This window comes from Elgaria multicarinata, chromosome 3 (assembly GCF_023053635.1).
Source record: "Elgaria multicarinata webbii isolate HBS135686 ecotype San Diego chromosome 3, rElgMul1.1.pri, whole genome shotgun sequence".
Classification (NCBI taxonomy): domain Eukaryota; kingdom Metazoa; phylum Chordata; class Lepidosauria; order Squamata; family Anguidae; genus Elgaria; species Elgaria multicarinata.
This window is the reverse complement of record NC_086173.1, coordinates 72,103,685-72,128,619: the sequence shown is the minus strand read 5'-3', so window position 1 is coordinate 72,128,619 and position 24,935 is coordinate 72,103,685. Positions and strand designations below refer to the sequence as shown.

The following is a 24,935-nucleotide window of genomic DNA, read 5'->3' as shown; positions in this document are numbered from 1 at the left end:
TGGGAAACCTTGCAATTTCCCCTCCTCTGTTGGGACATGGTGGTAGGTGTAGATTAGGCTGAAATGTCTCAAATGTGCAGTGCAATCCTATGCATGTTTACTTGAAACTAAGTCCCATTGAGTTCAACGGGGCTTACTCCAAGGTAAGTGCATATAAGATTCACAGACATGGAGCTAGGGGAAAATAATCAAATCCCCAAGCTTTAGCATCTTTAAACAAATACCCCTCCCAAAAGATGCCAGTCCTGAATGCCTCTTTCATATTTGCAGGTCTAGGGCATTAATAGGCCCTGCCCAAACTATCCTCTTATTGAGAAGGGAAGGAGGGGCCAGAGACCTTACACCTATGTCCTCTTCTGGTTTTTTCTCCAGCCAGATGGTTCCTGGCTGCCTTACCAGCATGCCTTTGGGTCTGGTGCTGCTGCTACATGCCAGGTCAGTCCAAAACTAACTCCCTTATCCATGGTATGTATTACAGACCTGATCTATATTACAGAGACCTGGGTGGGGGAACTGGGTGGGGTTAGTCTCCCCTGCTGTGCCCTACTGAGTGCTTAGTGCAGCACTAACCCCAACTTGAGGGTTGGGGGTAGGTGGGTTAGTGTGGTTTGTAGGAATTCTGCCTCCCTCTCTAGGCTTCCTGTTCATTTGAGTGCTGATCTTGAGTGCATGTACTTTGTGTTTGGTACCTGCAACAGATTAGGGATTCTGCTGGTGTACTGTCCATCCTTTTACGCATCAGTCTCCTTAATTGATCTGACAGAGGTGGTCTCGGATTTGGTGTTGACATCTCAAATTCCATACTCAGACTGCTGGATCCAGGGTGACTCAGAACTTCATGGCCACCATGAGTCAATGACAACCATGGGGTTTTCTTAACATGTCATCCGTCCAATGTATGTGGGTGGATGACATGTTTGCTTTTGGTTTTCTCAAGTGGGCAGGAGGATGGTGACCTGAAAGTGGGGGAATTAACATCAGTTCCATTAGTAGAGGTGCCCAGAGTACCATCTGATCCATTTTAGTGTATGAGTTTCAATTGTTGAGGCCCAAAAATGTAAATGTGGAACCTGGCAGGCATCCAGGGAAGTGTCCGTGGCCACAGTGGTGTCCATGGGCATTGTGTTGGGGATCCAGCATTAGGGCAAGGGTGCAGTTTTCCCACATTGGTGAATTTTTTAATCCTTCTCTGTTCTATTTTTGTCTCATCGTATCATAAGACTTTAAAAAACAAACAAACTGAAAGGTGATATGATGTTATTGCAAGACGCAAGGATGTATTACACAGCATGTGGAAGATGTTAAACAATCCCAAGCAGAATTGCAGTTGTTGATTGTGCTGCTATGAAGTGGTTTTCTACCTTGATTTTTAGTGGTTTTGGATTGGGCTCAGTATTTCATCTGGTTTGTATTAGAGCACTTTATGCTTCCATCTGTTGACACAAGAGTCATCCTCTTGTGCAACTTTTCTCTATGGAACCCTCCATCTCTGTGCATAAATAGGAACTACTTACATTTCCACAGTTCTGCTTGAAATTAGCAAATGGCTGCGTGCAATGCACATTGTCATACATACTTCCAAATCATCCGAAACTTGACTGGCTTCCAAATCATCCCAAACTTGATCCTGTATAAAACTAATGCTATAGCTGGTGGCAACAAAGTTTAGGCCCTCGTATGATTGGCATGCTGTAGTAACAGTATTAGCTGCAAGAAGAGATAGAGTTTATAGCAACTTCTGCAATTCAACAGGGTAGAGAATTAACGTATGTGCAGGCTGAACAAGGGTCAAGAAATGTATTTACTTACCTAGCTGCTGTGGCCACGTTCGCTAAGTTACCTTTGCAATGCTTATTCATTTTTATTAACTTTCAATTTTATATGTTTTGCAATGGCTGGCCCAAGTGAAATCTCAAGTGGATAGGTTTGAGGCATTTTAAGAAGAGTTCAGTTTAGCAACTGAATGATTTTTAGGACCTTCCGGATCGGGCCTGAACCGGTTCGGGTCAATCCGAACCTCCCCAGATCCGATCTGGAACTGGATCTGGAGCGAGATCTGGAGGTCCAGATCAATATTCAGCCCCCATTTTGCCCCCCTTCCCCACTTACTTACCTCCGTGGCGGATGGCAGAGGCAAGTAAGTGTGGAAGGGGGGACAAAATGGGGGCCGAATAAGCCCACCTCCCCCCTTACCTGGCTCCGCTGCCACATGGACCGTGGCGGTGGGGACGGCGGAGCCAGGTAAGCCCCCCTCCTTCACCCCCACTTACCTGGCTCCATTGTCCATCATGGTCCGGGCCGTGGCTTCAACTGTGGCCCAGGCCTCAGGCCGGAAATAGGCTGCAGTTGATGCCGCTGCCCAGACCGCGACGTAGCCAGGTAAGCACCCCTTCCCCTCTCCTGGCACTGAATTTGAGCCCATGTGCTACACCTCGTCAAATCTTGTCTTGCCATGTCCGTAGAGGCCATGAATAGTTATAAATAGGACTTAATAGCTACTTGATTGTACAATAGAGCATCTTCCACTGTATAAGTTTCCCCCCGCTGCTGTCAATCTCACTGTTTTTAATTTGCTCTTGGTTAGGTGCAGAAAGTCTCAAATAAAAACAAGCCATCTTTCTCATTGGTAAATCTAGTATTTGTGATTTATGTAGACTTTTAATGTGAGTTACATACATTACTCTTCTACAGAGGCAAAACTGAAACTGAAAGAAAGTGACTTGCCCAGTGTCACAAATAAATCTGTAAACTGAATAGCAACTTGAAAATAGTCTTCTAAAATCAAGCCCCAGGATTGTTTCTGCATCCCTAAGTAAAAATTAACTATTATGCAGAGACTGGACTAAAACTACTAAGAGTGTGCTCCTGGAAATATATGCATGAGCAAGCTTTTCTTGGGCAAGAAGTTGCAATGATACATGTGGGAAAGATTTATTGAGCAGGTATTAAATGGTCAGTCCATGGATTGCTTCATGCACTGGATTTCATATGGATCCAATAAATGTTAAATGTTTGCTGAGTAAGTGTTTATTGAAATGCTGTGAATCAAACACTATTTTTACTGCTGCAGTGGTTTTCATAATAAAACATTGGGGGGTTCAGACACATCTGGTTTCATGGAACCACAGAATGATGTTCTAATAGGTTGATTGTTTAGCACTGTCATTATTTTAGGTCTCTTGTTTTTGGCCTTGTCTAAATGGGAATCTCTAATATAACACTTGTAACAAAAAGCCATGTTCTGTAGCACTATTTGTTGGTTTGAATTGTACTAATGGCTTGGGAATTAGGAACAAGATAGACCATTTCATGTGAGATTAGATGAATTTAAATTGCTCTTTGAGACCTTCCAAATATAACCAAGACCAATGAATACATAGATAAAGTATTAGAGGGACAAATATTTATCTTTCCCCCCTTAAAGATAGGAAATCTCTTTAGACACGTCACTACTACAATATTAACTCTGCAAATCCCCATCACCAGGCTGTACCCCCCTACACACACCCTGACTTACTTCCAGTTTTGATGTCCAACTGGAAGTTGGGGATGGGGAGCAATGAAAAATAGTTGTGAGTAAGAGCATTTGTGGGAGAGGTAAGTGGGCAGGGGAAGGGTCAAGCATTCCCCCATCACCCACTGATTCTCCTGTGCAAATGCCCTCCAAGTTAGAGTAATGATAGCAGATAGCAATGTGAATCTTGTGTTCATCTTTTAACATGTAGTTGTGCCCTTAGGCACCTATGCTAAAGAGCATAGAAGAAAGGCAGTGCACACAGAATCCTACAAAGTGAAGTTTCAGCACAGGTCGTGTTGATTGAAAAGCTGCAGTCTCCATCGGCAGTCAGAATCGGCTATTCCCTAAGCAACACTGTAGGTAGAATTTTCCCTTGGTTATTCTGTGTGACTGGGCAAGGCATTTTATTTGGTATATGCAATGTATATGCAGTTGCAGCTGTGTGTGTGCAGGGGTGGGGTGGAGGGTTGGCTCCTGCCAGGTTTTCTGCCCCTCCCAATTCTGTAAAGTTTAAAAAGAAAAGAAAAAGCAGAACTAGGAGACTGTCATGGTACACACCAGCCTCCAGCACCAGCTTTATTTCCAAAAATGCCTCTGTTGCCTATATGATATTCCTTTCTACTTTGTGGGGGCAAATACATAATTTGGTACTTGTAACCCAGATCACATCTCTCCTTTGTACTCAGTTTCTTGCCCAAGTCAGTCATCTCTGAGCTCATCAGTTGGCCCTCTGTGAAATGGGTGTTCAAGCAGAAAACTGTGGGATGAAAAAGAGTGTAGTAGGGTGACCAATAGTTAGGATTTCCCAAGATTTGTCCTGGTTTTTGTTCTATCCTGGGTGTTGGGGGAGATTTTCTGTAATTTTCTATAATGTCCTGGAATGACACACTTCCTGCTTTAAGGCCACCATTAGCATGGCAGGGTGGGGTGGAATGATGTGCTTTCTAGAGGCACATATTTCCCCCCCCCCACTGCTCCAATTGGGGCCTTCAAGGGGAAAACGTATCATTCCTGGACATTATAGAAAAGGCCCTGATTGGAGCAGTGGGTGGGTGGGTGGATAGGAATAACATGCTTTCCCCTCCAATTGGGGTCTTTAAGGCCCTGATTGGAGTGGAGGAAGGGAAAGCACGCTTTGTGGGTTCTCCAGAAAGCATGTAATTCCCCCTTGCCATGCTAATGGTGACTGCCATTTAATGTGGTGGGGGGAATGATGCACTCTCCGGAGGCCCTGGAAAGGACGCCTTCCCACTATCCCTGCATTCCTCCAATTGGGGCCTTAAAGGTGCCGATTGGAGCAGTGGGGGGGGGAGGGGATGGGGGCAGGAATGACACATTTTCCCCTCCTCTGCTCCAATCAGGGTCTTTAAGTTGGTGAGTGGGGGGGGAATGACATACTTTCCAGAGGTCCCCCGGAAAGCCACTTCCCTCTTTTTTGTTTTTCCCAAATATGGTCACCCAAGTGTTTAGCTCAGATCCAACTTTCAGTATCTTGGGCCAGATATTTTTCTTTTAGCCTTGTCCGTTTCCCCTCTGGAAATGTTTGTGTCTGAGAGTGGCTGTGCCCACCACAGAGGCCATTTGGGGGAGACATATGACATATTCCCAAAATTCCAAATGTGCCCCCTGGCCCCAAACATTTGGGGGCCTACAATGACAATTTCAAATTTCTTTATTTGCAGTTGCTCTGAATATAGAGCCCTTGTTCTGTAGCCGACACTGCACACTCCTAAACCTGAAGCAGAGCTATAGCTTATGGTTGAGTAGCAACGATATATTCTTGTGGGGAAAATGTGCTCTGCATGCTATAGAATCCATTAAAATTAAGCAATTAATAGGAGTTGCCATGGAGTAGGGTTTCTATGAATGCATATAGGAATCTTATCTTCAGCGGGCCACTAAGCACAGAGGTATAACATTTTGTAGACTGAATAGTTATAGTCTGACAGGAACATGGCAGAAAAATTATTTGCACCCAAAGTTGATGTAATGGCAGATCCTAGCTTTCTTTCTTTACCCAGTGAGGGACATTGTCACCATTCTATGATCTAGACAGAAGTATAGTAAGATGTATAGTAAGGAACTGTATACAGATGTGTAGTAAGAAACTGTAAATGAGGTGACTTGACCTGTCAAAAAATGTAGAGCCAAAACTATTCATTCAGACCTGCAGCGGAGGCCTTAGCTAAACCAGGCTATATCCCAGGGTGAACCCCGGGATCATCCCTGTGCGTCCACATGACGCACAGGGGATCCCAGGATCAGGGAGGGATCACCCCTCCCTTGCCCCGGGATAGAGCCCTCCCTTGGGCCGACTTTTTCCGTGGTCCCAGGCTAAGCCCGAGACCGTGGAACGTGTGGCCCGTTTCTACGGCTTGACCCCGCTCTGCGCGATTACTCACATGGAGCTGGGAGCCACGCACGGGGTGCAGCGCTCCTCAGAAGCGCTGTGCCCATCGGGGTTAGGGTGAGTGGGTGAGTTGGGAAACCAAATTAAATTTAAAAAAACATTTACCTTCAGCGCACGAGCATTCATGCGCTGCCGTCACTTTAAGAATTTTTTTAAAATGGCAGGCGCGACGCCTCTCTTCCTGAGGTCGTCATGCCTCACTCCTCCATTGTGTGGTAAAAGGCCAGAGCTACAGCTTCAGGTTGATCAGCAGCCATATTTTCTGTAGGAAAATGTAGTCTACATGGTGTAGAATTGATTGAGACTCTCAAAGCTTAGGAAAACTCTTCACTCTGAAACTTTTGTACTCCTCGTGGGAGGCAGCTGTCAGAGAGCATCCCACTCATGTGAAACTCTATGACATTTGTTTATCTCAAGGATATTAAAGTGAACAGCAAATGACCTGTTAGATTGTCACTGCTTTAAGAGAATTGTTATGTAGTCTTACATGTGATAATGAGCCATGATGCATTCCTAGATGCCACTGCTACCACTGCTCACCCTAGCCAAATCTATATGCCTGTTGTTTGCACAGAAAAGAGAAGAATGTTGCACTGATGGCCAGGCCTTTGCAGTGTGGTTTTATTTCATCTTTTTTGACTATTCTCATTTGTCAGAAAATGCTGCCACTTCTTTACTATTCCTTTCATTCCACATCCTTTAGTTCATTTTCTGCAGTTGCAGTATATGTAATGGTGTGGTGACAAAGGAAGGTGATGGAGGGAAAGCAAAGGACAGGCCTTTTTGGAGGTCAGTGAAGAAGATATTTTTAAAGACCTGGCACTTGAATTAGGAAGCACCCCTGTTTTGATTTAGTGGGAACTCACTGAACTTTGGTACATATCAAACGTGATAGTATACGCTGAGTTCTAGCTTCTCTTGACTTTTAAAAAAAGCCAAGTTAAATATACAAGCTTCAGAATTAGTGGAACCTGACTGTTGAGAGAAGACAATGCATGATCAATTTGAAGCTGGGATGCTGCTTAGGTGCTGCTACACCATAACATCTCTGCTCTACCCATCTCCCAGAACTGTATGTTCAACCAGATATCTGCACATTCTAGCACTATTCAGACATCCCTCATCTCAGAGACTTTATCTGTGTGGATCCCGCTAATGGCTGAGCACTGCTTGCCTTCTGTTTATTTGCTTGGCATTTTGTAAGGTCTCAGTGTTATGGAGTTGGGGATTGCTCCGTTTTTGTTGTTGATTGGAGGCAAAGCACCAATTAAATCCTAGGAAAGAATAGCTTTGCAGCACAGCTGCATGATGTTGTTCTGGTGCCCTCTGGCTACGTGCTCTGCACACCGTTACAGACAAAAGGAACATTTGGAAGAGCAATACACTCTATCACGTTGGTGCCAGCACTTAACTACTTGTGCACTATAGTGTGGGAGAGAGAAGGATGTTAGCTGGCAGGTAGCACATAACTGTGGCACACCAATTTTGGTCTCTTCTTTAATCAGCGTGTGGTGACTAAATTAAATGAAATTCCTTACATCCTCCTGCTGAAGATGATGCATAAGCAGCACTTTTATGGATGATACCCCTAAGCAATGAATGCAATTTGCATCACTTTCACACAGGATTAGGAGGTTCAGATCTATACTACCTTCCTATGGGAAATACTAAGCAACTCAGTTTGTCTCCTTTGCTGAAGGAGATAGACTTGCATATTTGTACATTTTGTGTATGTTTTTCAGTGTCATTGACAACAACATCTTGATATGATCAACAATCTGAACTGACTTCTTGAGGGTTTTCATTTAGTCTTTCAGCCTGTTAAAACTTATTTATTTTTCAAATTTATGTACTACTTAATGTAAAGAATAACAAAGTGATGTACAGCGTAAAACACAAAAATCCATAAAGCAATATATAAAAGTTGGATATAAAATACACACTGATAAAAAAAGATATATAGCTCGAGTCATACTTTAGGGGAAGCCTGTCTAAACAAATGGGTCTTAAGCTGCTCATGACAGCTTTGCCATATTTTTATGCCAAGAGTTAGAATCACTTAAATTTGTTGGAATATTACCCAGCTTCTGATTTGTTTTCTTCATTATATTATTATGATTTTTCTTATTTGTAAAATGCTCTGAGAGCTTTGAGTGAAGATCAAGTAATGCATAATTTAAATGAATCAGTCATTTTTAGGTGTGCCCGATGATGCATTTTTTTTGCCAGTAAGTTTTTGTGAAACTGTAAATGAAGATGTTGGACTAGAGCCCTGGTATTGTGAGATTGAGAAGGACATGGGAGTTCTACCTAGTGAGTGGCTGTGTTGCAAGTATATAATGGAGTAGAACTGTAGGTGCTACTTTCAGTCTGAGACATCTGTGGGTCATTTTACAACTCAAAGGCAAATAAGGAAGAGTGTTTGCCATGCACAATAGTAAAGTAACACTGCTGCTTCAGTTCTACAACATTGTTCATAACTTGAACGACTTCAGGGTTACTGTCAAATTGGGTCTAAACAAGTCTAAAAGGACAGTGCATCTCATTTTCATAATGCAATTACTCCATAGGTGAGTAATTTATCAGGTGCCCATAGGAAGATGTACTTCGCTGTACTTCTGTCCACATCGTTGATAGTTCATTTACTGCCAGGCAGGCCTTGGTGTTTAGGTAATTGGTTCTGGCTTGAAATAATAGCAGAGGATGAAAATACTGGAAATGAAAACAAAATAGCCACCATCTATAATGAGGTCATCCAAAAGTTTCTTGATTTAGTGGGAAATAATGTTGTAAGCCAACCCTTTTGTCTATGGGCCAATAGTCAATACACAGACAAAGCTGTCTCTTTGAGGAAATTGCTAGAATATTACAACTTCATATCTGAAAGAAAGATAGACAACTTGCTTTGGAGAAACATCTCTCCTGGATACAAGTCATAATAGCTTATGGGATAGCTAAGTTGTGAAGGAAAAAAGAAGTAGGTAGGGATTGCCTGGCTGTCCAGAGCATACTCTGTAAAACAACATCATGGAATTACTGATTTAGCAGAGGAAAATGATTGTCTAGTGCCTGTCTAGTGGAGAAGCACAGCAAACCAATCTTTCACAGCATAGCAAGTTTGTCATTCACTTTTTCATAAAAGCAGCACATTGTCATCCTATGTAGACTAACATATAATCATTTTCAAATATTGAGGCATGTGATATTACACATGTGTGCAAATGCACAGCTATTTGAAATATTTCTATGTAAGCATGGCATAGCACACTGTAGGGAAATGGTGCAGAATCCGGTTTATAGCACTCTTGCTGAAAACTACAAACAATGCAAAGAAGGCAAAGGAGCGTGATGGGATGTTGTAGGACCTGTCCCTGTACCAGGAAACTGGAAGGGTTTCCTTTATCAGACAGTAAAGGAGAATACAGCTGATGGAAGAAATCAATGAGATTCCTATCCTGTGTCTGGCATGTAATGTATTGTTGTGAAACAAGCTCTTATTTAATCAAGGAAAGCTGTTTTCCTTTCTTTGATACCAGGGTCATTTTCCTTCCAAATAATGTTAACTTGTTGCAACTTCTAAAGTCATCAATTTGTTCGGTTCTTTCTATCAGCCGTTCTTTTATGAATACATTGAATTGGTCAGACAATTTTCTCCATGTTTTTAGTGTCTCAGCAGCATGCAACCATAAGGGGGCAGACTTTCATATGTTACTGCATGTAGTACATGTCAGAGGATTTGCTCAATGCAAAATACTCTTATGTATTTTTGATAATGATGTTGATTTGAATTTAATGGTGGCACAGACTTCTAGCTGAAGATGAATTATGGTTGGCTTTTGGATGGGTGAAAGGTTTCTGTTACCTGACTGCTTTTGAAATATCACTTGCCTTGGGCCTGAGAAATCATGTTCTCTTCCAATGTTCCAAGCATTTATAGCAGATGATATTGTATCATCATTTGCTGGGCATGGACAAATAACAGCCTTATGGAATGCTCTACAAAAGCATTCTACAAAAAGGCGACCACTGTAGAAACAAAATAAACCCAATGAATTAAATCATCATTCAAAAATTATTAACACTTATTTATACTTAAAATCAGTAAAACGTATTTTGCTTCGTCACATTGTTTTCTGTTTCTCAGCTAAGAAACAGTGACCAGCTGAGAAACAGAAAACAATGTGACGAAGCAGAATACGTTTACTGATTTTGGTATAATACTGGAAGATGGTCTCACCTTGAAAAACTTAATAAAGGGAGATTGCGTGAGCTTTCCACTGCCTGTTGGTGAGTACGAAGACCAACGTTTTTGAAGAAGATACTTTGAAACAACCTTGTTGACTAAATTTGGTCTTAATATACTATTTATGTGATTAGATGATAGTGTTTGATGTCTATGGGTCGGATTTCCATGCAATGACTGTTTAAATCTGGTTTGAAATGATTGTTAACTACAATTGAATGCTGTGCTGATATGTAATGAAATGCTACACTGATGTGATAGTTGATTGTTGTAACTTGTATTAGTATTGGATTGAAAATAGTTATTCTAGTATAAATAAGTGTGTATAATTTTTGAATGATGATTTAATTCCTTGGGTTTATTTTGTTTCTACGGTGGTCACCTTTTGGGTTCCTTTTGTTTACATTTTCACCACCACTGCCTCCCTTACTATAGTTTATGGAATGCTCTGCCTTATGTAACTTTGCATACCACTGAGAAATTTATCATACTGTTCTACAACTGCAAAACATCTGTACTGATGTGGACAAGGCCCAAAAGAAGCTGTTTGCAAAGAGGAACTCTGGAAAGATTTATATCATGGCAAGCTCCCCTTAAACAGCATGTAAAGAGGACATTGTTGCAGGGTGGTCATGTCTGGAGTCAGATGCTGATTCTATAAGTTGGGTCTAGATTTTGATGAATGATAGACTAAATGAGGCTCTCTGGACAACACTCTTTGAAGCTTCCCAGGCTTGCTATGAGGTGTTTTCTTGTGGCTATATGAAAAGATGTCAGAAGTGCTGTAAGTGCTCTTGAGAGGGAAAATTCTCCAGCAATTACATTTGCTAACTTGAAATTATCTTGATCAGCACAGATGTTTGTTCAATTAAAAATGAATACAGTTTAATAACATATATCCTGATTTCTTCCTGCCTTCTATGAACCTGTACAATGTTATGCATGGCTAACATAGACATATTATATCAAATGTTTGGGTACTTGTATACATATATAATGTCCATTTCTAATGATTGTATGATTGCTCAAAGTGACCCTGGTATGTTTAATGACTTTATGAGCTGTCATATGAATTGCTGTGTGCTACACCATGCACACACAGAGAGATTATTTCAATCTACTGCTCATGTGCAATATCACTTCCATTAATGTCTAAAAATGATCATTATGTATTGCCCCACTTGGTGTAAATTTGATGCTTTTCTGAAAAGAGCATGACTGTGAAAAGTTGGACTATGCAACTGCACTAATCTGCATTGCCAACTCCTGCAGGCCCAGCACAATTTAGGGTACAGATTCTCTCTACAGATTAGGAACGGTATTCTGTTTGCAGCAGAAGTCTACTAAATGGCTTGGGGCCAGGCTATCTGAAGGAATGCTTCCTCCCATATGTAACTGCCCAGACCCTAAGGTCATCCTCAGGGGCCCTTCTCCATGAGCCCTTGCCAAAGGAAGTAAGGCAGGTGGCTACCAGGAGAATGGCCTTCTCTGCTGTGGCACCCCAGCTGTGGAATGAGATCCCTAAGGAGGTTCACTTGGCACCTACGCTATATTCTTTCAGACGTCAGGTGAAGACCTTTTTATTTTCTCAGCATTTTAACAGTCTATGAATTTAAATTTGTATTTCTGCACTGCTGCTGATTTTATCCTTGTTGTGCTTTTATATTGTATTTTATAACATGTTTTATACTGTTTGTTTATACTTTGAATAGTTTTAATTTTTGTGAACTGCCCAGGGAGCTTCGGCTATTGGGCAGTATAAAAATGCAATAAATAAATAAAAATAAATAAATACTGAAGAACACTACCCAATGGCAGGAGAATTAGGCCTATGGAGTACCTGTAGTCCAATCTGTAGATTCTTCTGCCCTGTTGGCAGCGTCATCTCTGCTCTCTCAGAAGCTCATATTCCTGTTACACAATGACAACATCAGTACCTGGGACAGTGTATGATGAGAGCTGGAGCCAAGGCTAAGGCTAAGGCTAACCAGTAAGACCCAGTTCAAAGAGTAGTAATGAAATGTTCTGCCAACACTGAACTGAAGCCTACTAAGTAATGAAATCCCCCTACAAGGAGATGTGTGTTCTAGGCCCTGCCTGCCTGGAAGAGAGCAATTCTTACTGGCAGTGCTTCTGTGGTGTGTACTCTGGTGAGACTGGCATGCTTTCTGCAGATTCTGGAACTGGTGTGATGGAAAAGGAGGGGTTTATAGAGCTAAGGAGTTTCTGGGGAGGAGGAGTTGATATCCGATGATGTTTGCAAAGCAGTGTTCTCGGGAGCAAAGGAAACATGGCCCTTTTGTCTTTGTTTTGGTGGTTCTTGGAACAAGATCTCTGCTTCCCTTCCCTCCCCCTTCCCTCAGTTTTTAGGGTTGTTAATGACCCAGGACTTCTTCTGATCCAAAAGTGTCTTAAGTGGGTAGGCAATATTTTGAGACATCAACATTAAGGTTGGCAAAGAATGATTTTTAAGAGAAGAGTTCCTTTTCAATTTCCTCTGAATTTTTCTTTACTAGAGGTAAATCTGTGTAGTTTGTGCATAAATTACAGGAGGAGGCAGAGGGGTGGCTGCCCCCTTGCCTTTTGTGATGACCCCACTAACTACTGTCATTGGTAGGCTAGGGGGGTGGGGAATGATTTGACAAAAAGAGGTGGAATGCAATTTGTAGGTTTCATTATTTCTTTTAGGGTTCTTAAAGCTGCTCTTTAACAGATGTCTGAGTGCAGTACAATAGTATAATAACAATTAAAGCAATCATAAAGATCTAAACAAGACACAGCAGAGCTGAAAATTAAATGCCAGTGTAACATCACATTACAAAACAAGCTCCAAAGGCCTTCAAAGCCACTAACAGATTAAAATAAAACTAAAAATCCCCTAAAAGTCAAACAAATCAAATCTCTCTCTGATTGTTTTATTTTTTAGTAGCTGCAAAGTTTTTCTGCATTTGGGAGCATTCAAAGCATGCAGTTTGAGTATGGACAGATGAGAATTTCATTCAGTTCATTTTTTGTAAGAACTTAACAAAGTATCTCCTCCTAAATGTGATGGGAAAAACTTGAGATTTAAAGAATTTGACTGTGGGAGAAAGCAACACTGAGACTTTATCCATGCCTAAATTTGAAATGGTACAGTCCTTTTGACCCCTTCTTCCCGCCACACGGAAGGCCCATTTAAACGCTTTCCTGGAGAAACAGTTCCAGGAGCTCAACCCTCACACTTGTTCCCCAGCTCAGTCCAGTTCACAGCCAGAGACTCCTTCCCCCCATAATTCAAGCTCTGCCTTTGCACTGACTTCCATATTTTCTCATGATAGTTGGGCACATGTTCTATTTTGGTAGGTATTTGGAGTTCTGTTACTGTCTGTCTACAGAGTACAGCTCAGAGGGGGTTGGAAAATAGGAGGTTGATTAATATTGTACGTTGATGGTTATGATACTTCCATTCATTGACATGAACATTAATCCAAGAAGTACTTGGTAGCCATAATAAAGACTGAATCCATTTACCAGGTGTTTTTTGTATCATGCTTGCCTACCATGATGAAATGGGAAACTTACAAATATCTTTGCAGGTATTTTAATATGTCTTATCCAGCAAGAAATTTTGTGGTGTTTAGAGCTGAAAGATGCACCCTGGTGCATGTGCAAAGGGCTCTCCTATTACCAATCCTGTATACTGCTCAACAAGTTGCTTTTGAAACTCTGGAGATTTAGAAGTGGTTTGCAATAAAATAAGAGAAGCAGCTGTGAGAGGATAAAATATAAAACCAGAAGGCCTCACTTCACCTACAGTCTATGAATGTGCTTAATAGATGGACTCTCTGAAACATGGGTCTTCAGTGCAAATGTACTGGGAGGACTGATAAATGCTAAGTTCAGAAATATAGTTAGCTTCTATAGGATCAAAATGCCCTTAACTGCGGATGGGGGAGATTGCATGGAATGTGGTATGTTCTGGTGCATATTTGTATAAATTTTAAAAAGCCAGCCATTACAATATTTATATTTTTAAAGCTTTGTCCATGTTTTAGTACAGGCTTTATTATAGATAATATGAAAACTTTCATAGAGGATTCTTAAGCCTTTTTATTAGACTGTGTATACACCCAATGAGCCCTGAAGTACAAAGCATTCTTGCTGTGGCTATAAAGAAAAAAAAGTGAGCTACTTGTATAGTTATAATGCAACCTTCAGCTCAGCTTTGCAGCATCCCCTCATGTTATTTCTCTTCTCTCTAAACTCTGTTGTGGCTCATGTTAAAAATTACCTTTCATTCTCTGCAATCCTGTTTGCATTTAATGAAATAAATCAGGAGCAATTACTATGGCCATAATTAAAACAAGAGTCAGGGAAACAGACAAGAGTCTATTTCTCTTTCCTTGGCCAAGATTAATTTTTGGTTCTTCCTCCAGTATGTAGCTATAGACAATTACAATAATTAATTATGCCATTAAAAAAGTTAGTTCCTAGGTTTTTATTTGAACAAAGAATAGCATGTGAGGATATATTTTGGGGGTTTGGTTGTTATGAAGCTGGATGTACCCCTGTAATTTTTTGCAACCTATGAGTACTAAACAGCTGTTGCATTATGAAATTCCCTTTTCAATACAACTGCTGAAATTCCCCTTTCAACACAACTGTTAAAGGTACAGGAGCCTTGTCCTCCTTTCCATATGGTCACCCTGTTGTTGAGAGTATCTTGGCCAAGGGCCCTCAAAAGCCTGAAGCCGTCACTGCTGTGCAGTCTCTGATGAGAATTTGACTCATGAGGGAGGAGCAGACAAAATATGGCTGCAGTAATTTGGTGTTTTTTTTAAAAAAGAGGCAGGCTAAATTGGATTAGTTCATCTCAAATAATTGTATTTCTTATTTCTCCCCACCCAAAGATTTGACTGCTTCTTTCTGTATAGAAGCATGTTGTTTCTGCCTTTACCAGATGCCATTCTATCATCCCCTTATGAGTTATATTGCTGGCTAATTCTCCTCAATTACAGAAGCAAGGACTACTCTATTAAACGGGAAAAAGAAAATTAACATAGACTAAAAGGTTAAGGGATATCTATTGGTGGGGCAGGTTCTGGTTTTTTTAATGTTGGGAAGGAAGGAGCTGTCCAAAGTATCTTTTCCCTTGAAGGTTTGTGCATCATGACGATTTGGAGGCTAAAGTAGAATCCTTTTACATGTACTACAATTCAAAGCATTGAATGGGGTGGAATGTAAGGCATAATTATGGTAAATTGTTACCATAATTATCAGAAATCATTAGGTAACTCTAGTGCAGTTCATCTATTATTTTAAAGATAATCAAGACCCCATGATGATCAGCCATGTCCCCAATAAATATTTTTAAATATTTAGTTTGTCCCCAATATTTATTGTTCCACAAAATGTTGCTATGTCAGCTACAACCTAAAAACTGGGGTGCGCATGTGGTGGCCTCCTTCACTTTTGTCTGACAGTTTTACATAAAACAACTCTCCAGCTTCTTTTTGCTTCGCTAGGGCAAAGACCTGTGTTTTTCCCCACCCCCTTTTTCAGCAAAAAGCAGCTTGTGGGAGTGTGGGATTATCACCAGAAAAACTGTGAAAAGAAAGGTTTAAAATTCCTCCTCTTTTGCTAGATTTCCACTTTGATTTGCAACCCCCATGTGTTCATTTTGTAAAACAAAAATTATAAAACTGCACCCAACTGAGTCTCACAGAGTTGACCTGCCTTCTTTGGTTTTAGTGGCAACACTGAGCCAATGCCCCCAACCCCCAACACACATAGCAGAAAGAGTGGCATTTAGTGTTGGAATCTCCCTAGCAGTTATTGCATTTAAACAAACCCTTTAGCATGGTCCCAGTATAGGACCTGCAAGGGCAAGTTATTTTGGTACCTGAGAATCCAAAGGGCATTCCCACCTCTTGGTGGCCCTGTTCAGAAGACACCTTAAACCACCTCTTTAATCATGGAATAAGGGCTTTTTGCTGTATTCACCATGGTTAAAGCCATGGTTTAAGTTGTCTTCTGAACAGGGCTGGTATATGTGTGTGTGTGTGTGTGTGTGTGTGTGTGTGTGTGTGTGTGTGTGTGTTTAAGAGGTAATAAAACAAATTAACCCACAGCTGTCTTCTTTAATTAGTCTCAATCTTCTTTAATGATAGTGCTGATCCTGGACCTATCTGGAACATATAGATCTCAATTATTTAGAACTTCACGTATCTCCTGAATGGTATTCCTTTGATCAGTATGCTGGTATTGCTTATCAGTTCTTTCTGAAGTCTATTGAAATTACTATATCAATCAGGGCAATCCCTATTCCTGGAACTAGGCAGTGGCTATTGATCTTGGCTCACCATGCCTTCAAGTAACACACCTCTGCCCTTGTGCAATGTGTCCACCCTAACCCTTTTGGAGTGAAATGTCTATTTAGTAATTTAACATAGTTACCTGATCCTTGTTGGAATGCCAGAATTCCTGGCAACATAACTACTACTAGCAGTTTGGAGACTTCTACCTGAATTCTGATTCTCATTAGCCCATGCTGAACCTTTTAGTCCATGCTTTCTCTATATTTCCAATCTTTGTTCCCATGCTCTTCTGACTTTACAGTTTTAAAACTTTGTAACAACTGTTGAATGAGTAGTCATGCACATGAAATGAACTCTGCAATTCCAGGAACGTGTTCACTGTTTTGGTCAATGGGATGGTTCATTCGACATATGAGTGACAGCAGTTGAGATGGGATGAGCTGATGAAAGGGGCTCTTATGGGCAATTTACGATTTCTCTACTGCAAAAGCTTGATTTTCATATTTAAGATAAGTGTTGCACAGATGGTAGGTTTTAAATAACATATTTCCTGGAGGTGTCAACAGTTTCAGGGTTGTTTTATTGCTTGTAATATAAAAACAGAAGTGAAAACTTTTAAACAAACAGGTTAATAAGCTTGTTGTGTCATCAGGTTGCAACTGTATGGAAAAGAGACCAATTGACATTAACTTAAGCAATGCTGAAAGGAATTCTCAGAATTTTATCTAAATTCACTGTATTTGAGCATTTGGATTTAAAACCAATTTCTTTGCAATTAAAATAGCATTGGAATTGGGTATATGTGCAAAGTATTTCAATTTTTATTGCTTCATTATTTCATATTTAATTTATAAAATAGTGCAAAATATTGCATTGGAAATAAGTGGTAAAGTACTATACAAATAAGGGTCTCTATGGCCATGGCTAGACCAGGCCTATATCCTGGGATTGTCCCAGGATCAACCCTGTGCATCCAAATGACACACAGGGGATCCCGGGAGCAGGCATCCCCTCCATTTGCCTGGGATAATCCTTAGGTCTAGCTAAGGCCTATGTTTAGACTGGGTTGGGCCCATCACTCCCTAAAATATCCAGAGCTGCTATGGAATGCCAAAAGGATCAAAGTTAGTCACTGTTCTGGGTGCCATTTTGTATTTTTTTTAAAATGCCCCCTGTTTTTGGCATCCACTGAGGGGGGATTGCTTGTAGGGGTCCAAGGGCAAAAATGACCCCTGGAGCTCCCAAAGTTGCCCACCCCAGTTTAGCCAGAATGTCTTACAACTTTGAGCATTCCATAGCCAGCCATGCTAGGAGTTAAAGGACTTTTTTTCTGTCTAAACATACATAGAATTGCACCCTAAGTGTATTTTAATTTCACTGCTACTCTTATTCCCATAAGTTAGTTGTTATGTCAAGTAGGCCCTTTAAACCTCATGATGCGTTCTGTGCTTTCCAGGTTCAATGTGTCTGAACTCTGTTAGCCTAGCCTCCCCATGTAGTGTTAGTGAATAAAACAGTCTAATAGGTTAATTTAGAATTTAACAAAATTTACTCCCTTTTTTGAATATATTAACTATACAACAACGCTAATGGCTGATAGGATAGTTTCTTATAAGTGTAAGGATACTGAACGGTTACAATTTAAAGAAATAAAATCAGGTCAATAAAGATAACCAAAATAAGACAAAGGTGTAAGATTACAAAGACAGTTGTATGAGCAGTTTGTAAGCTGGTGTGCAGAGCTGGAACTTAATCAGTAAAAGATTTTCAATGTAAACTTAAATTAAATTCTGCCTCAGTCAGTACTGAGAACACTCAGAACCTACAAGTCCCAGTAAGCAGCTGTAATCTTTTTAACCTGGGAGCAATTTTCTGACTCAATATAGATTTGCTTCCTTTGTTCCTATTTCAGCTCATCTTTGATTTAAGGAGAATTTCTATTCTTCTATGCAGAGGGTTTTAGTACCTTTTATTTGGCTAACTTTGAATTTTGTATGTTTTAATGTTAATATTTAATTGTTAGCATGCTGTATTTGTTTTAATGTTTAATATTTTATGGTTGCATGCAACTTTGTAGTTTTTAAATAAAGCAGCTGAGAAATAAATTTAATGAACAGGGCTATATAATGTCAGATAATGTAACAGTGAATTAACATGTTAGTTATAATGTATGAACTTTGCAAATGTACAAATTCTGAGCTTGGGCATTTATTAACATATGTAAATACCTGGATATATAAAGAGCTTTTTTCATTTTTGGTTAGAGGCTATAAACTTCAATAAAATATAATCTAACTTGGAGGTAGACTGCTGAATTTCCTATTTCTTTTCGCATGAAAACGTCAATGTTGTTGGCTATTCCAGCAGTTGCAAAAGTTACATCTTCCTCCCACCACCCAATATTCAAAGCTGCAATTTCTCTTTAGCTGCTTGTAACGTGTCCAGCTTTAGGAACTGAGAACAGTATTTTGCCTGAAACTAGGGGTTTAACAACAAAAAGAACAACAACCCTAAGACATTCTAAAGTTTGAAGGTCCATCAAATCATACCACCTTCAACTAGTAATATTAAGGCAGCAAATAGACATAGTTAATTATATTTAGGTTCACGTCACTAATTAGATTGTTTATATAATCTGTTCAGTGGTGTACTTACGTAACTGCTGACACCAGTTTCAGCAAACTTGTATGCTAGACTTGCGCTTTCTGTACTGATAATGTTTTTCTTGCATATTACCTTGGTGATTTGAGCTCTCCTTTATTTAGCAATTTTAATTGTGATGTAGAAGGATTTTTTGTCGTTCTGGAATAATCAAAACAAATAGCCAACAGACAGATGTTACTGAACATCATTGGAGTGGAATGGGCCAAGGGTTTTTATTAAGATGTCACATTATTGCTTTAATTTGATTTTAAAAATTAACATTGTATTAAACTGTATTTCTTTAAAAAAAAAACTCCTTTTATATGGTATAATATGCTAATATCTGTAAGGATTTCACAATACATATGTAATAAAGTATAAAATGATATAAAGCAATTAAGAACAATACAAAGCAATTATAATTATTTTATTATGGTTTTAATTTTTGTGAACCGCCCAGAGAGCTTCGGCTATTGGGCGGTGTAAAAATGTAATAAATAAATAAATAAATAAATAATCATTAATTAAAATATCACAACAGGAACAATGATAATAACTTGTCATGGTCTAGAACAAGCCGGAGAAAGCCGGCATAAACAAATATGCCTTCAAGAGTTGCTTGAAGCTCGCGCTCAGTTTCTGCCTTTCTAGCAATGTGTGGGAGGGAGTTCTGGAGGGTTCTGCTTAGAAGCAGTAGAACTCACCCTAAATATTTCCTTTGTGCTGGGATTATTTGAAAAAGTGTTATATGAGGTTTATATTGAAGATTAATTTTATTCTAACCAGAATGTGTATTTTGAAAAGAAGATGTATCCATATGTATAGTTTTCTTCTGATCTTCCATACAGCTATGTATAGAGGCTAGTACATTTGCATTGTTTCTTAACATGTTAGAAAAGTGAGTGTGGGGGAAGGTATTGGGAATGCAGTGCGGCTGTGTTGGTTTGACAAGCATGAAGCAAATGTAAACCATTAAGACTGTTTTTATTTATTTATTACATTTATAACCCACCATTCCTCTAAAACTCTAGATGGTATACATGGTTCTCTCTCTCTCTTCCCTACCCTCAATTTTATCTTCTCAACGATGGGAGGAAGGAAAGCTAGACTGAGAGGTGATAACTGGCCCAAGATCACCCAGTGAGCTTCATAGCCAAGTAAGGATTTGAACTCCCCAGTCTTAGTCTAATACTCTAAGCACCACACCACACTGTAGACCAGTGAAGAGACCACAGCCGACACCTTTAAAATACATTCTGCCATACAAGTAGATATTTTCTGTTTTTAGTTCTGTTTTGCAGTCTTATTGACATTCCATCAGTTCAACAGCCCATGGTTTAATTGCTAGTTCGTTTAGCCCCTAAACAACCCAGCAGTCTGGATAGGCATCATGCTCCACAATCTATGAAGGAGCTGATTGTGGGTTGTGCAGGAAAAGCAGAAGAGGTGGGTATGCTGCAGGCAGCACATCCACTCTCTCCTGCTCATGCATGACAACCCTTCAGCTGTTTAACTGATAGGGGCGAATAGCCACAAGGGCAACTGTGTCCAGGTTAGGAATTGTCTTAAGTTATCTCTATTTTTTTTCCTTGTGTCTAGATACAATTCATGCTTTTACAAAAGTAATGTTCAAGAACTTTGATTAGGTCCATCCTTGACAGTATGAACACACATCCTTCATACACCTTTCCATGGAGATGCAGGATGCATTGAAGCAGAAAGAGTCTGTTTTAATCTTCTTTCTTTCTTTCTGATTGATTGATTACTTTGTGCAATAAGGGCTGGGCATGAGTTTTGCTCTGATGTATCTTTGGCTTTTGCATTTGTGTTTTCTCTTATTTCCTGATATGAACAAAATATGAATGAAATCTCCTGAATATAAAATGTTTTGCACTGTTTCCCCTTGCACCTTTCCTTTTTAAAATATTTGTTTTGTCATCTTCTGTAGCATGTGGCCTGGTTGTCCTTTTTGTTTGTTTGTTGAAGCAATTGTTGTAGGGGTTAACAAATGTGGGAGGGCAGATCCATGCCGAAGTGCTAACAAGTGTTCAGACACGGGTCCATCCTTGCACCGGCACACATCCATTTGGGTCCGTGAGGGCCAGATGCAAGGAGTCTGCTGCCCTTGCAGACCCAACTGTATGCTCATGGCATCTCTAAACTGTTGTGTGTTTTTTACTGTGTGTTTTAATCATTGCTCACTGTGGTCTTGGCTTATATGAATTGATCTATGTGGAACAAGTGTGTTTTCCCATCCATCTTATCTGTTTGTCCTATCTTGCAACAAGAGGGCTAAACTTGGAGTGAATCTACACTAGTCAAGTTAGAACGCGTCTTACCATTTTTAAGTGTCCATTTTCTAGTATTACGACACATGACACTCCGGTTTTTATTTTGAACTTATCTGAAATAAATTGTTCTATTTGGTATGATGTGGCTGATTTCATCATATTGAATGGGTTTCCTGTATTTCTTAATTAGCCAATCACATTCCTGGGGGGCATGTTTATGTAATTTCTATGCCCAAAGTTGGAGCCTTTTTTTCTTTCAAGCCTCTTTTTTGCAGCCACTTCCAGTTTCACTTTTGGGAGGCTACTTGGTGGATTGTAGGTGGAGGATTGTCTTGGAGAGAAGAGGAAGTGGGAGGGGAAATTGGCAGAAGGGGAAATAGAACAAATGGATTTATTTTCTTAGTGTGGCCAAAAGGAATGCATTTCCATGGAACGAGAAAACATAAGTAAACTTTTAAAAACTGCTACATTTTAAATAGTTCAAAAACAAAACATTCAATGACTGTAAAAACAACATTTCATATACTAGTTTAGATCCCCTCTTGGTAGAAGTCCTTTGCCTTCCTGCTCCAGTGAGCCTTGAATTATATGTGTCTATGTAATTTCAAAACCATTTTCTTGGACAAAACAGTATGAGTCTATTAAGATAAGAAGCTATGTAGTTTTAAAATGGGCCAGAGCATTCTGATGGTAAGATTTATCTCAACTGAGTTGTTTGTGTAAAATATAAAATCTTCTTTGAGGCTGCAGTGTTGCTGTGTTAAAAACTGCATAAGATGAGGTTCCCATTTTAGAGGAATGTAGGTGGATATGTTTGGGGTTAGTAGTACACTGTTACAATTTCCACCACATTTGTATCTTAGAGGACAAGGGTAAAAGGATGGGTGTTCTTTTTTTTAGAAGCAAATTTGGTCAAGTCTTCACTTGACTACAGGGTCTTACCAACTGAAAATTACCTTATTGGGGAAATAGTGGGTAGGAGAGAGAGAAGGGTAAAGGAGGTGGAAGGGAAAGCAGCTTCCAAAATAATGCTTTTGAATATCCAAGTCTTTGTTCTGTAGCTCTCATGGTTGGTCTTTTCCATGCTGTTATCCACTGTCCTTTAGTGAAAGCTTGGCTCTTACAGTCATCCTTGTAAGCTTTGTTCAGGAATAATTATGCTGTTCATAGAAAATTGACAGCTCAGTGTAGTTATCTTGCCTCCCATTTCCCCATTTCAATAGTAGGCATATTCTATATGGCTATTGTGTTTTGTATATTTGTCCCCATTACTGGAAGCATACCTATAATAACAGTGCATAGGTATTGATTATAGCAGCCACTGAAATGTTGAATGGTTGTCTTACAATGGTTGGTAGGAATTTGATTTAGGTCAATGTGGACAATGCATATTAATGGCATGGTAATTCAACTGTGATCTTTCTGGCTCTGGAGAAGAGGAACTTGCTTAGTAATTAGCCCTTTCTTGCTGATTTCTTATGGGTATGTGTGTGTGTGTGTGTGTGTGTTAATTCAGGTAAAGTGGGCAGACATCACTTTAGGCAGCCTTTAGTAGTTACATAAAATGAAACCATGGAAAAGGGGTTGGCAATTATCACATCAGTGTATGCAATACGTAAGAAAAGTGACAAGTTCTTGGTAGTACACAGGGTAAAACTAACAGGTACATTGGCCTGGAGGCATGCTGGAGATGACCTGCACAATAAAAAAGTCATTTATTCATAAAATGCCTTCCAGTTTTGTCTTCACAGAACAGTCTTTATAGAAACAATACAAGCTTCATGGTCAAAACTCCATTGCCTGTTGCATTTCCAGTGATGTGAATCTTGATTCCTTTTCATGCAACCCCCTGAGCCTGCAACAGAAATGTTTTTCATTAGTCAAAGTCAGACCTTTTATTGTATGTGACTAGTAGCCATTACAAACAACATAACTTAAAACATCATCTGATAACCTGACTCATGTTTTATGTTTTGTTAACATATTGCCTGTGCAGGGTTAACTGCAAGAGTGTTCACATCGACAGCACAAATCTGTTTTATGAACTTAGAAAACAAAGTGTGTTTCATATGTAACATATGGATAACAATTTGACAGGTAACAGGTAATTTTTCGCAAAAATAGTTTTACCTTGAAAAGATATCAAAATCTGTCCAAGAATCTCTCCCTAGCGTTTTGAAATAAAGAACAATGCAATAAATGATGTGAGATACCCTCTACCTCTCCTAGATGACAGATACAGTGTCATAGATTTCTTGGAACCTGTCTATATCTTCCATTCATATATATTGTAGGAATGGTTTGAAAACTTAATTTTCCAGGTAGGGCTGGAAAAGAGCCTTCATTAAACTCTGGAGAGCCATTGGCTGTGTTTGGACAACACAGTAGTCAGTGGTGGGGTAATAATCAACTTGACAAATGTTTATCTAGGGGTGCTCCCCACACAACATGGTAACAATCAATGGTGGTGTGGATGAGGATCTGCATTGAGTTAACTATTAGCCCATGCTGAGTTGACTTACTCATCCCCCCTCTCCCGCCTCAGTCCTGTCACCAGTCACTGCTGCTGAAAATCCATCCTGCCAGCTGGACTAGAGAGGCAGCCACTGCTTTGACCGCTCTTGACGTGCGACTCTGTGACTGACGAAATAACCAGTGGTGGCCAAGGAAATAACCAACGGTGCCCTCCATACCACATGATAATCAATGGTGACCCAAATAGCCAACTCTGCACAGTGTAGGTTATTTGCATTGGTTATTTAGGCCAAATAACAACTGTTGGTTAAAAAACTCCTGCCACACAACATGATAACCCATGGTGGGTTAAATCACCAACCATCAACTATTTAAACCACCATTGGTTATTGTGTTGTCTGAATCCAGTCAGTGTTAGTTGGTGTAGATAGTACTGAGCTAGATGGATCAGTGGTCTGATTTGGTATAAGGCAGTTTTCTATTCTCCAAACTGAGTTGTCCAGTGCTTCATATGCTGCTTTTAATTTCAGTTTCTATTTAATTAGTTTCTGTTTATCTGATTATTCTAGTTTTATTTGTTTTATAATTTTAATGATATGTTGTAAGCTGCTGGGCTTCTGTTTTGGTGTAAAAACAAGAACTAAATCTTAAGAAATAAACATTTCAGTATAAAGTGTGAATGTCAGAAGACAGGAATTATCAATCTTAAATTGCTGCATTAAAAAAGAAAGCAAAGGCATGACTTCCACTAAATGCTGTTCTGCATGTGGAAGCATATATATATAGCAGACAAGTTAAGATGCCAGGGTTCATGAACATGTAATGAACGATTTCAACAACAGGCACATTTTTCTATGTGAAGATAATACAATGTTCACACAGTGGAAGAGAGCTGTCTCCATCCTTTGAGTGTATGTGACCTCCACACATCACAGGACACATCTGCACAGAAGCCAATATATTGTATATACATAATGGGTTGGATGTATACTTAGAAGGGTGCAACTGGGCTAGCTGAAGTAGACTTCCCTCCTGCCCCCTGAAAATGCTACACAGAGGG

At 39.8% G+C, this 24,935-nt stretch overlaps 1 protein-coding gene across 1 annotated transcript in view; it reads left to right on the top strand.

Moving 5' to 3' along the window:
* The window catches only part of HTR4 (5-hydroxytryptamine receptor 4), a 215,296-nt gene that overhangs the window by 6,594 nt on the left and 183,767 nt on the right, over nucleotides 1-24,935 (top strand). The gene's annotated exons all lie outside the window — the stretch shown is intronic.